The following is a 14,843-nucleotide window of genomic DNA, read 5'->3' as shown; positions in this document are numbered from 1 at the left end:
ATTCACGAAATGGTACCAAACTTTAAGCCAAAAGTCACCAAATTTGAATTTACAACGGGAGAAAACGACCTCCAACGGCCAAATAATTGTACCATGCGACCGCATGGTACAAACCTATGTGGTCGCATGGTTTGCCATGGTCTCGACATAAGGCCATGCGGCCGCATGGACAATTTTTTTTAATATATTGTTGTTGTTTATTTTGAACAACAAATCACAGCAATAATCGTGAATGAGAATTTTGCCACTCGACATAGTTATGAGAATTCGAGCCTTACCATGAATGATAATAACTCACTCTACACAGTTCGAATAAATAGAGCCTTATCTTGCTTTACAAAGTCCTTGAACCACACAACTATGGACAATGGAGTCAAGCCATGCGCGTCAATCTTAGTACAAAAAATAAGATCGGGTTCATTGACGGATTCATTGGGATGCCGTCACCTATAGATAAAGCTTTCATTCCTGGCACCTGGCAACACTGCAACGATATGGTATTGTCATGGATCCTGAATTTTGTGAATCCAGACATTGCTTCCAGCATGAACTATATGGAATCAGCATCGGCTGTATGGAAAGTTCTCTATGATCGGTTTTCTCAAGGGAATGAGTCAAGAATTTACCAAAATTCAGCAAAAAATTGTTGAACACTGACAAAATTTAGATCCCATCTTTGTGTACTTCAACAAAAAGTAAGCTTTATGGGATGAACTAGCCTTCTACGAAGAACCATTCACCTGTACATGTAGGAGACTGAAGAAAGTCTATGAAAGAATAGAAATTTCTTAGGGGATTAAATAAATTAATGTTGCAGTCGAAGGAAGCATATTAATGAGGAGTCCATTGTTGGATACTCGAAAAGCTTTTTCCATAACCTTGCAATATAAACGGCAACTCGACGTCACCTCACGCCATGAAGGAACCAATGGGAGTTTTCAAGCCCTAGCAGTGAATCAATTAGGCAAACCATTTAAGGGCAGCAACTCACATGAAATCACTTCTTCTTGCAATGGAGGAGCATCGAGGAAGACGTCTAATGCACGTATTGGTGATCAAGAGGGACACATGGTGAAGTACTATTACTACTTGAATGGTTTCCAAGTTGGCTACAAATTCATAGTAAAAGTATCTAGCCGAAGAACAGGAGGGCTACATCAAATATTTCCAACATAAGCCAAGGAGATTCTCCAAAAGTACAATCAATCAAGTAAGAAGACCCAACTTTCACAACCGACGAGTATAATCAAATTCTGGCCATGTTGAACAAAATGAATGACAATGCCTTTGCAAACACTACATGTAAACAAAATTCACCCCAACTTTATATTGGATTATGGATAGTGAAGCAACGGATCATATTTGCCATTTACAATCTATAAATCCAATTCATTGATAAGTATATTTTATACACTTATTTGGACCTAAAAATATATATATTTAACAATTATTTTGAATAATTATAGCATATTTTATTTTATATTTTGTTTATTAGGTGGAACTCGATGAATGAAAGTGATATTGAAAGAAAGAAGCGAAAATTGACAAAAGGAGGGGCAATATCCAATGTTTGGGGATTAAAGTGTAAATACTCAAAAGTTGTGTCGAACCTCATGATGAAGATCTGAGAATGCTAAGAGCCAATTGGATGCAATTAGAAGTCAAAATGAATGAAATATGACCAAAATATTTTCACAAATCAATTTTCAACCACACCAGGATGCTTTAGATTTTCAGCTCAAGATTTAAATCTATTTTTGACCTAGTAAACATTCTAATTGGAAAATAGAGCCAAGCAAAGTTATAGCCCTTTGAGTTAGCTTTACAACCCAACTTGAATTGTTTCAATCGGATATTGAGAGAGAAAATTATTTTAAAAATACTAAAAGAAGTGATGTCTGACTTTTACCCTAAAGGTGGCACCGCAAAATAGAGTAGCGGCACCAGTCATATGGCACCAAGGCGCCGCCTGGATGCATCTAGGGCGCATTTTTGGCCTGTTTTGAAGTTTATAAAACCCTACTTTCTACAAAAATTAGGAGGCAACTATATGTACAATTTTTCCACACTTTTTAGGGGATTGCACACATTGGGAGGCAAGAAACACATATTGAGATTCAAAGAATTGATTCAAGGGAGGAAAACATCAATAAATTCACTGTTTGAAGCATTGATTGGAAAAGGAAAAAGACTTTGGTGTAAGATTGAATTTTTCTTCTACATCTATACTACAAAATTCGGTGATGTACTCAATGACTATCTAACTGTTTTTCTTTTTCATTATAAGTAGCTAAATTTCTTGTTAAGGTGAATAATGTAACTCAATTGAAATTCTTTATGTCTTTTAATTAAGATTATTGTTCTTTATTCCTTTATGTGTTGATTTTTATTATAAGTTTAATGCATTAAATTACTTGATCACTAATTTGATGATTTTGTAAATTCTTTACGAATCAATATGCGAGTTTAGGATTTAGACTATATAGTAAAATTTGATAAATTAGTATAATGTGTAGAGATACGTATAGTAATTATTGCAGTCATAAGTGAATTCCTAAAACGAAAATTCCACTTAACTAAAATTGATTCGCATAGAGATATATTATTGAATTAGTTAAATAAGCTCAATGAGAATTCGAGAGGGGTAAATTGAATATAATAGGAAAATTCGATTGAACACTACATTAGATATGAATCTTGATTTAAGGTATAAAGGTGATCGACATGTGAAATTGTTTTGCCCTAAAATCAGTTCATTATTTAATCTCTAAACCAATCTTTGTGTGCATTCAAATATTGTTGCGCATTTAAATTAACACTCAAAACATACAAATCTTTATTTGCCTTTGTCGAATAGTAGTTAGAAAGAAAGTAGATTAAGTTCTAAAGTATAGTCCTCGTGAAAACAATAATCCAGACTCATAGATCAATTATATTATTTGTTTGATATCGTACACTTGTGAACTTACCTGATGGTGGGACAACACCATTAATTCCATAGGTTCTTACAAATTATCTGAAGAATTGAAACTTGATGGGGTGTTACATGGGGCGTTTACAGGGACAAAATTAATAATTGAAATTAAATATGCGAATACATGATAAAATTAAATTATAATGTATAATGTCATCTATTAAAAACATTACTTTTAAGAGTGTCAAACTAACATCTTCGTGACTCCCAAAGGGATTTTTCAAGTATGTAAATCATTTTCTAATTTTTAAAATGTGTGTGTGTGTGTGTGTATATATATATATATATATATATAGGTTTGATTTCGGTTCGGTTCGGCCAAAACTATCACCGAACCGTCAATTTTTAGCCATACCATAACCGCACCATAACCACGTAAATCGGTTCGGTTCGGTTCGTTTCTCAGTTCAGCTCAGTTCGATCTGGTTAATAACCACGAAAATAAATTATTTCTTATGTGTCCATCCGTCAAATTGATATAAAACAATTTATGAAAAGAGAGTCAATAAAAACAAAAACACAATATTCCAAACAAAAATGTAAACATTATCCCAAATTCCAATTGCAAAATACAAATTTAACAAACAATATCAAACTTTTCCTTCATTCTTGATTTTTGTGCATTGTAGTTACTTGATTCATACTCAATAATTCAAAAGTTTCAATCTTAACTCATATTCAATCTTTATTCTTCCCCACAATTCTTACTAGTATAGGTCAGTACTCAAAATTGATTCCTATATAATAAATAAGAAATGTAAGTAGAGAATACAATGATACTATCTAATCTAGAATGGTTTTATCTAAGATTTAAATAAAAAAATGTACCTCTTCGTTAACTTCTTCCTCAGTAAACCTTGCCATCCCTAAAAAAATAAAGATTTTTATTTTATTTTATTTTTAAGCGGGTAATCGGTTCAGTTTCGGTTCGACGGCATAAATACCATACCTGCACCGCCACAAATCGGTTCATTAAAATCAAATATCATATCCGTCCCACTGAACCATCGGTTCGATTTTTCTCGCTCCATTCGGTTCAATTAACCGCGATTTTTGGTTTTAACGGTTTAAATTGCCATCCATATTTTTAAAACAAATTACTTAAAAAAAGAAGATCGAGAACAGAAATTTAGAATATAATATGATAAACATAATTGAAATAATAATTAATCACTGACATATATGTCGGAAGAAGTAAAACTGCTTAATTATTAGCGATGATTCTACTATTTGTTTCCTCCATAGCGTCTCTTCCTTTTCTGAAATGAACTCAAGGCCTCTATGAAATCCTTTTCTGCAAAGTCAAGAAATTTTTTTTCTAGAAAGTAGACATCTGTGTAGGCCAACTGCCACAGGAAGAAATTGCTGATTCTTTGTTCCCCACTTGTTCGTATAAGCAAATCCGGGTTTGGATATTCCACACATTTTGTTTCCAATTCATTCTGAAATAGGGTTTCATTTATATCTTCAACTTGAAGAAAGCCATCTTTCACTTTGCTGGCTATGCTTCTACATGTTTCCATTATATCGTATCTTCCACCGTAGCTCAAGCCATCATAAAATGGAGTCCAGTGTTACCTCTTGTTGTATCCTCTGCGGTGGCTATCAATTTTTGCAGTGACTTTGGAAGCTTTGATTTGTCTCCAATTACTCATATACGCACATTTTGTCTTTCAAAGTAAAGAAAAATGCAAGTTTTTGATAATATATTTATTTGTTTAATTTATTTAATTAATATCTCGTTTCCTTATTAGCTTAGTTTCCTTACTACTTTAGGTATCTTTGAAATATATTAAATCATTGTAAACCCTAATTCCTTTTTAGTGGCTCAATTGTTTTTCTCTTTTTCTTTCTCCTTTTTTAATTCTCTATATGTGATTGATTCTATAGATTAGATTATATATTATCATGGTATCAGAGCCAAAACATATGTGTTGAGTTTGTTCTTTTCGTTCAATCCATTCTCAAGCAATTCGTGTCACCAAAATAATAGAAAACCCTAATTTTCCCTTGAGTCGCGACTGAAAATATACGATATCTTTCAAATTAAACCTCCATTCGGTGATCGGTGACCATATTTGGATTCCAGACAACGAGACGATCCTACTTGACCGGCGTGTGTGTCATCACGTGCTATATTCCGGAGGTGCGTGAATGAAAGTTGCAGGGGTTCTGGCGGCGCGTGAGGGCGTGTGAAACACTTTCTGGTGACAGTTCAACGAGACAGTTTCTTCTTGGTGAGTTTTTGACATTTTGGTGGTATTGGTTTGGTCATAAGTGCACTGTACGGTTTATTCTGGTGGTAGTTCTTGTTGGTACGTTGGTCGCTGTTGAGTTTCTTGAAATTTGTTGATTTTTTTTTATTAGTAGTTGATTATTTATTGATTTTATGATGGCAACTGAAAGGGATGATTCACTTCAATCCATTGGTGTTAGATTAAATGGTAAAAATTACTCATATTGGAGTACTGTAATGAGAAATTTTGTAAAAGGAAAACGATTGTGGGGTTATGTTAGTGGAACTATCGTGAAACCTGAGACCACTGCTGAGAATTATGTGACAGAGTTAGATAATTGGGAGTCAAACAATGCGAAAATTCTTACTTGGATTCATAATTCTGTTGAACAATCCATTGGTACACAGTTAGCTAAGTTTGAAACAGCGAAAGAAGTTTGGGATCACTTACAGAAGTTATACACTAAGTCTAATTTTGCAAAACGATATCAGTTGGAGATTGATATACGAGCCTTACAACAGAAGGATATGAGTATTCTTGAATTTTATACTGCTATGAATTCAATTTGGGATGAGTTGGCTCTTACAGAATCAGCGGGATTGAAAGCATGTGAGGAATATATTACTTTTAGAGAGGAGCAACGATTAGTTCAATTTTTGATGGCACTTCGCAGTGATTTTGAGGGACTTAAAGGCTCTATCTTGCACCGCACTCCTCTTCCATCAGTTGATTCGATGGTTAGTGAACTTGTAGCTGAAGAAACACATTTGACATCTCTTGTAGGAGAAGTATCCCTTCTTCCATCTAGCACTTCAGTGTTGGCTGTACCTTCTCGATCATCCACACAGAATTAAAACAAAGGTTATGTACGAGTTGCTAGCGATGAGTGTAACTTTTGCAAACAAAAGGGACATTGGAAGTCTCAATGTCCCAAGCTATTGAAGAAACAGCAGCCACAACCACGACAGCGATCATATCATCCCAATGCTAATGTAGCTGCTATCATGCCATCTAATGACTCGTCTATACTTGGAGCACCACCTTCTTCTAGTCCCATGTTAACTGATTTAGCAGAGCAGTTTCAAAAGTTCTTAGCTACACAGCCACATGCTATGTCAGCCTCTACTCATATAGGTTTGTCATCTCAGAGTCACTTAGGTATTTCTTCCTCGTGGATATTTGATTCTGGTGCCTCCAACTAACTCAAAACTCTTTAATGACTTGCATCCTTCTAACTCGTCTATTTCTATTATGACTGCCGATGGCACATCATTGCCTTTAGTAGGTGTTGGTTCTGTTAACACACAAAATTTATCTTTCAGACGTTTATTATGCTCCAACTCTTACCTTAAATCTTATTTCTATTAGCCAATTGTGTGATTGTGGATATTTAGTTCAATTTTCTTCTTCTGCTCGTCGTGTGCAGGATCCTCGATCTCAGAAGGTGATTGGGATAGGCCACAGACAAGGAGGGTTATATGTTCTGGACAATCTGAGACTACCATATGTTGCAGCCTCTAGTGTTGACTTGTCATCTTTTTCTTTGAATTCATCGTCTTCTAGTTTTTATTTGTGGCATTCTCACCTTGGACATGTTTCTGCTAGTCGTTTGAAATTTTTAGTTTCTAAGGGTCATTTGTTAAATTTGCAAACTCATGACATTTCTGATTGTAGTGGTTGCAAATTAGCTAAATTTTTAGCTTTACCTTTTCCTCGTAGTGTTTCTCATTCTGTTGCACCATTTGATCTTATTCACTCTGATGTGTGGGGGCCTGCTCCTATTACCACAAAAGGAGGGTCTAGATATTATGATTCTTTTATTGATTATTATAGTCGTTATTGTTGGGTTTATCTTATGAAACGACGTTCTGGCTTTCTTTCTATTTATCATTCTTTTAGAGCACTTATTAATACTCAACATTCTGCTGTAATTAAGTGTTTTAGATGTGATTTGGGTGGAGAATATATTTCAACTGGTTTCTCTGAATTACTTGCTCTTGATGGCACAATTCATCAAACCTCATGTGCTAATACCCCACAACAAAATGGTGTTGCTGAACAAAAGTATAGGCACATTGTAGAAACTGCCCGTTCCCTTCTTTTGTCTGCCAAAGTTCCCAATGAATTTTGGGGGGAAGCAGTTCTTATTGTTGTTTCTTTAATTAATAAGATTCCTTCTTTCCACAATTTAGGATTATCACCATTTGAAACATTTTATGGACATCCTCCTGATTACTCTTCATTGAGAGTCTTTGGCTGTACTTACTTTGTTCTTCGTCCTGAGGCTGAACGTAATAAGTTGACATCTCGCTCTGCTATCTGTGTTTTCTTGGGTTATGGGCAGGGACAAAAGGGTTATCGTTGTTTTGACCCCATTAATAAAAAATTATATGTTTTTTTGTCATGTTGTATTTCTTGAGCACATTTAGTTCTTTTCTATTCCCGATAATACTTATAACTTGACTAAAACTGATCTCATTCGTATCGATCCATTTTCTAATGATATTGACAGACCGCCTTCCCATACCCCATGTACTGTTGATTCTTCATGCCCTACAAGTACACATGCACTAGCTCATGATACTCCTCCTGATTCTATGGCTTCCTAAGCACCATTTGAGATTGTCGATCCAGCTCCTGCTCCCCCTATTCGTTGATTCGTAAGTCCACTCAGTTACCTGATTTTGCTTATTCATATTATTCCGAGTCATTTTGTTGTTTTCTAACCTCTATTCATAAGCTATCTGAACCCACTTCCTATAAAGAAGCTATACTGGATCCTCTTTGGCAACAGGCTATGGCTAATGAACTTTCTGCTCTACATAAGACAGACACCTGGGACTTAGTTACATTGCCTCCAGGTAAACATGCTATTGGTTATCGTTGGGTTTATAAGATTAAAATCAAATCTGATGGTTTAGTTGAGCGTTACAAGGCTAGATTGGTTGCTAAGGGTTTTACTCAGCAGTATGGTTTGGATTATGAAGAAACTTTTGCTCCTGTTGCCAAGATGATCACTGTTCGTACACTTATTGCCATTGCATCTGTTCGTCAGTGGAGTCTTTCTCAATTGGATGTCAAAAATGCATTTTTAAATGGAAATCTTCAAGAGGAGGTTTACATGGTTCCTCCCCCTGGTCTTTCTCATTCTCCTGGATTTGTTTGCAAGCTCAAGAAGGCACTTTATGGCCTCAAACAAGTACCTCGTGCCTGGTTTGAAAAATTTTTCACTGTTGTTACCTCTCTTGGCTTTACATCCAGTCATCATGACTCAGCTCTATTCTTTAGAAGCACTTCTGCTGGTCGCATTCTATTATTGTTATATGTTGATGATATGATTATTACTGGTGATGATGATGATGGAATTGCAAGTTTGAAATCAGAATTGGCTTGTTGTTTTGAAATGAAGGACTTGGGTACATTATCTTATTTTTTGGGGATCGAAGTTGCTTCTTCTCCTAGAGGTTATCTTCTCTCTCAGTCTAAGTATACTATGGATGTTATTGAGCGTGCCCATCTTACTGATACTAAAACTATTGATACTCCTCTTGAGTCCAACGCTAGATATTCATCCTCTGACGGTGTACTATTGCCTGATCCCACTTTGTATCGCACTATTGTTGGATGTCTGGTCTATCTTACCATCACACGTCTCAATATTGCTTATGCTGTTCACATTGTTAGTCAGTTTGTTTCAGCTCCTACTACGGTTCATTGGGCAGCAGTTGCTCGTATTTTGCGTTATCTCCATGGTACATGTTTTCAAAGTCTTTTGTTTTCGTCGACCTCATCTTTAGTACTCCGTGCCTACTTTGATGCTGATTGGGCCAGTAACCCCACTGATCGCAAGTCCACTACCGGCTTTTGTATATTTTTGGGTGATTCTCTTATCTCTTGGAAATGTAAGAAGCATACCGTTGTTTCTCGTTCTTCTACGGACACAGAGAATCGAGCTATGGCATCCGCTACCACTGAGATTGTGTGGTTGCGATGGTTACTTGGAGACATGTGTGTTCCTCATTCTTCTCCAACCCCTATGTATTGTGATAATACCAGTGCTATTCAAATCTCTCAAAACTCCGTATTCCATGAACGCACAAAGCATATTGAGATTGTCTGTCATCTGGTTCGTCATCATTTGCAGATTGACACAATTTCCCTAACTTTTGTTTCTTCATCATTGCAGCTTGCTGACGTCTTCACTAAGTCTCATCTGATTCATCGTTTTTGCTTCTTGTGAGACAAACTCTCGCTGCTTCTTGCTTCAGCATCGTGAGTTTGAGGGGGGATGATAATATATTTATTTGTTTAATTTATTTAATTAATATTTCGTTTCCTTATTAGCTTAGTTTCTTTACTAGTTTAGGTCTCTTCGTAATATATTAAATCATTGTAAACCCTAATTCCTTTTTAGTGGCTCAATTGTTTTTCTCTTTTTCTTTCTCCTTCTTTAATTCTCTATATGGGATTGATTCTATAGATTAGATTATATGTTATCAGTTTTTAATCTCAAGCACAATCCCACGTTAACGTTAGGGTGTGTTTCAAACACATTTTTTTAAAAAGAATGAGTTTTGTAATATTGAATTTTTGGCGATTGTGTAATTAAAAAGTATGAAACATACTTGGATTTATGTGTAAAATTATTTTATTAGAAGAATGTATGGTTGAAAATGAACTTGAAGAAAAACTAATTTTTATATAATGAGGCTCAAACATGAACTAAATACCTAGGGGACTTGTATAGGTGGATACGGTATGGACAATGCTAAGCGTATACTCTATTCTCTAATAATATTTAATATTGTATTCCTCACATTATTAAACAAGTTGTTAATGTTTATTGCTGGTTTTCATCGTCAAGTCATTTTCTAAAAATGTATTCACCATCTTGTGTAATTTATTGTATCTACAATTAAATTTTATTTCGCTTCCATGAATCTTATATTTTCAACAAAGGGCTTCTTAATATTAATTGAGTACCCGATTCTCCAATCAATTGTCCTGCAGCAATACCTATAGCTTCTCCTAATTCAACTAGGTAGCAATGAATAGGAATTCGAAACGAACTTATTTTTATGATACAATGAAATCAAAAAGATTTTGATAAGTTGAAAGTGCTTAGAACTAATAAAGTCAATTCCACAAGTAAAGTGTGTGTTTTTTGTTTTTTTGTTTTTTGTTTACTCAGATGAAAAAATGAGTACCTCGTAAATTCCTCGAGACCTGTTCGTATTACCTCTTCAAACAGGTTCATCAAAATGTCAACCTCCTCCTACTCCATAGAAATGCAGTGCAAACGTCAAGAAATTTGTATATTCTTTTTTTCATTCATGCAAATATTGCATTTGTTTCCGGTAGAACATCATGCAAATTAACATTTATGTGATCACGACTATGTGTCTCCGCTCGTTCAACAATATATAATACAATTTACGACTATTAGTTGGGATCGAGTATACTTACTTTGGGTCGACCCCAATTCTCTGTTGAAAATGCGAATACCGAAAGAACTTCGATTCCCCATTTGCAACAGAGAAAAACTTTCTCCTTTATCACACGTAAACCAGTCATGTGCCCAAGCTGCATTATTAAGCCGCTCTCATTGGCCCATCTCCGGTGACCATCCAGTATAATAGCAACGTGCTTAGGCATAAGCTCTGGTTTGAGGCCCTCGGGCAATGCCTCCTGGATTTGCACTGACTTAAGCTCCCCGGAGAAAATACTCTTTCTCTTGGTCTGTCTGATCATACTCCGGTGCTTACTCACGAGAGAATATCCTAATGCATCTTTCTTAATGGTCTTAGCTTGGAGTGAAATTGTTGAGGGGGTAAGGTAAGAAGAGTGAGGATTGATTCCTTGGAAGGCAAATGCAGAAAAGTTAACTAAACAAACCATATTTGAAACTCATAAACAGAGAAGACAGCAAACATTAAGCCCTTCGTATTCTTATTCTCACCTCTTTTGATATCCTTTTGCCAGGACGATCTCAGTTATACATATATAAGCAAGTTTTGACAGGTTTGTCTAACCTGACAAGTTAAACTTATGAATAAATATAATGCTTGGATTTCATAATAAGTTACTTGTGATTTTCTTATGAAATGTATAAATAAAAATAAAAATAAAAATAGTGAGGTCTAAATTGTTGTAACTTAAAATTAAATTTTAATCTTTCAACAATTAAGCTATTTAATTTTCAGTTTTTATTTATTTAATAATCACTTTTAACACAATTTAAACATCATAATTCATGTTATAACCTCTATTTTAATGACTTAATTGTGGGGATTGATTTACACCTATAAAAGGTGGTTACATCTCATTACAAAGGTGAATTAGAATATAATAATTTGGAAGAAAACATTTTATATAATTTATACTATATTCTTATATTTTCGCAATTCGATCAAAGGCTCGTTTTTTATCTCCTTATAGTCGTGTCCATAGAAGAAGAGCTACATGGATTTTATCTTGGAGCTGTGTAGTGCCGAAAGAACCCGTACGAAAGGGAGACAACACGACTTTAGGACAGCGTCCTCGACGTGACTCCCAAGGCTTGTTTTTCTAATCCTATTATTATTTTATATTATTGTTGAATTATGTTTGTATTGTCTAATTGATTATATAATTGATAAATTTACCTACACACAAATCACCCAAAATTTTCCAACAATCTAAAGTCGTGTTTGATTTGTGCATAGATTTGTATAGATTGTTTATAACTTCACTGTGCTAATAAGCTATGACACCTTTGATTTACTTTCTGTGGCTTGTCGATGGTGCATATTTTATATTAATAGTTGAATATTTAGCCTTTGTCTGGATGCACTAAATCTTGATGAAAGTTGATTTTTCCATCACATCAAATTGTCCTGGTTGATAAAATATGTAGCTGGCAGCAATGTTCAATTTGAAGAAATTCTACACTACATTGCAAAGTCCTTATTACCCTTTCCTTCTTAAATTCAACATTCACCGTATATATTAAAAAGTAGCCACATTGTTGACTACATTCAAATTAAAAAAAAAAAAGGTCCTTTTAATAGTATTATTCGATATAAGATTATAACTTATTTAACTTAATTGAATCTTGTTAGATATAAAAGCCCTTCTAATAGGATTATTCTTTGTCAACTCGTTCGTCATGGTGCGGGCTTTAGACTTGTTCTTGAACCTAAGTTAGATATGTTTTTCAACATTTAGCAATCCATGTGGGACTTGAAGACATGCACTTTAGTTCTAGTTAATGTTCCTAATTAGCAATATCAGCATGTTTGTCTTTCATAATCTTAAATTTCTTTTGCAAGTTTTGGACAATCTGAGCCTTTATATTTGAGATGCACTTTTTGTTGAAAATGACAAAAGATTATTTTAGTTAAAATTTCTACCTAGTTTATACGGATGCAAGAATAAAGCATTTAATTTGTTGAAGATGAATTATCGTAAGAGTTTGGAATTAACAATTTTGAGCAAAATATTTGGGCAAGGGAGAAGTAAAACCCATAGCGAGAAGACGAAAAGCAAAATACAAGGGAATCAAAATTCAACATATAAGTTTTCTTTCCTTTATTCATCTGATTAGCAATTTTGGATTGATTAACATTATTAAGACAATTTTAGCTTGGTATAAATCAATGATTAAAAAAATATTGCATTTTCTTTAACATATATGTGCATATTACATTTGTATCATATGAAATGACTTTTCATATAAATTATTTACAATAGTGTTGTAGTGAGCAATCCACTATGACAGAAATTTCTACATGATATCCCAATTTTTAATAGTAATAAAGAATTGCTATCTAACATTGGTATCCATCAATGTTCCAATGCTCTCATTGACGAGCTTACTGGACGTTTCGATTGGTTTCTTTAGTGCACGTTATTTGCTAATGAGTTTTAGTTGATGATATTTGGAGGGAACAAATTCATAAGTTGGGGCTTAAAGGAGCACTTTGGAATTCAAAGGTTTAAATTAAATCCTAATAAATGAAATCACTAATCACTAACGTATTGTTGTAACTTTCAAGAGCTTTAATTTTCTTTATGTTTCTAATAATTATAGATTTAATTATTTTCAGTTTTATTTCATTTTAATTTTGGAGTTACAAAGTTGTAAATTTTAGTTTATAAGAAAGTTCCATTTTGGTATTCATACGTATATATTATAAAATAAAAAACAATGAAATTATTATTGTTATTTCTGCATGTTTAAGTCTTAAAAGGAGTTTGGACATATAATATGTCCAAGGAGGTATGGCCAAATCACACATTTAATGATCACCTGGGAACAACCTAAACTCAATGTTGAAATATCATAGGTGAGATCCATGAGTAAAGTAGTTCATCTTGTGATTTGCAAACATGGTGAGAAGTTCCCATCATGAGGAAAGTGCTTGTGACATGTATCATTTTAAAGATAAATGTCATTCCCTAAAACTCTTAACATATATGTAACAATTGTGGTTGAGGTTAGTTATAGGAACATCATTGAGAATTTGCCTAAGTAATGGAAGTTTGTAAGACTTTCTTTGAGTTTGTGGTTTTAACTATAAGATAAATATATCACTCCTTTATATACAAAATATATGGAGATGTCTTTCAACGAGTTCACGTTTAGATGAAAAAGATAACTTTTATGAAGCATGCATTGATGTGAAGATTTACATGAAGCGCATACAATCACTTATAAGTGAAAAAATTCATAGATCAGTTGTTTTCAGATATAAATTATAATAGTAAAATATTTACTCAATTTAAGTAGGATATTATTGGAATGTGGGGGTACTAAAAGTTTCGGATATATGTACTTTATATCCATGATTATTCATAATTAACATTTTTAGCAAAGTGTTCAAATTAAGTCTAAAGACTGCAAGTGAAATATAAGAGTTTGGATGCATTTGTGCAAACCTTTGACATATTAGAAATTTTATGCATTTTTCTTATTATACTTAAATATATGATATTGATATGTTGTGAAAGTTTTAGAAGAACCTGCAGATGTGCACATATGCAAGAGGAGAACAAAGCTTGTAAATTGACGTCACCAAATTATTGTCCAAGAGGGACATGAAATAAATTATAGTCCGAAATGGACATAATAAATCATCGAGGGAGATGGGTTTAAGCCCATAACGAAGTCACTTCCAGGAGTAATCCAACTTTTGTGATTGGAGATCCCATGAAGAATGTTCAATGTGGTAGAAACAACTCGTACTGCGTGACTTGTAATAGCACTACTTATATTGTGCTCATCCTTATGGTGATAGTGCTAATAATAATTTGATGTTAGGAAGGGTTTAACCCTGAATGAGTACCGATGCAAGAATTCTCGCTAGGTAGGGTCACATACACCCTTGGAGGACTCACCTATGTAAGAGTTGCCATGAGGTCGTGACTATGGGATTGAGCTATTCCCTAGAGACTTTTACTAGAATCAAGATTAGAGCTCATGCCATTAAAAGCGCTACCCACTATGAACTAGAGCCTAAATCGATACTGTGTGTGAAACAATTGAAATTTGATCAAAGGGACCTAATTCAAGGCTTAGTCCACTATGATTCCCTCAAATGGAAATTGTTATCACTAAGTGAGATTCAAGTCCAAAAGACACCTACACCTAT

At 34.2% G+C, this 14,843-nt stretch overlaps 1 pseudogene; it reads right to left on the bottom strand.

Annotated features, from left to right (window-relative positions):
* Window positions 1–4,200: 4,200 nt before the first annotated feature.
* LOC111376886 lies at window positions 4,201–13,549 on the bottom strand (annotated as a pseudogene).
* Between the last annotated feature and the right edge of the window lie 1,294 nt (window positions 13,550–14,843).

The sequence above is a fragment of the Olea europaea genome, unplaced genomic scaffold (assembly GCF_002742605.1).
Source record: "Olea europaea var. sylvestris unplaced genomic scaffold, O_europaea_v1 scaffold1573, whole genome shotgun sequence".
In the NCBI taxonomy this organism is placed as follows: Eukaryota; Viridiplantae; Streptophyta; class Magnoliopsida; order Lamiales; family Oleaceae; genus Olea; species Olea europaea.
The sequence above is the reverse complement of the archived record's forward strand: the minus strand, read 5'-3'. Positions and strand labels throughout refer to the sequence as shown.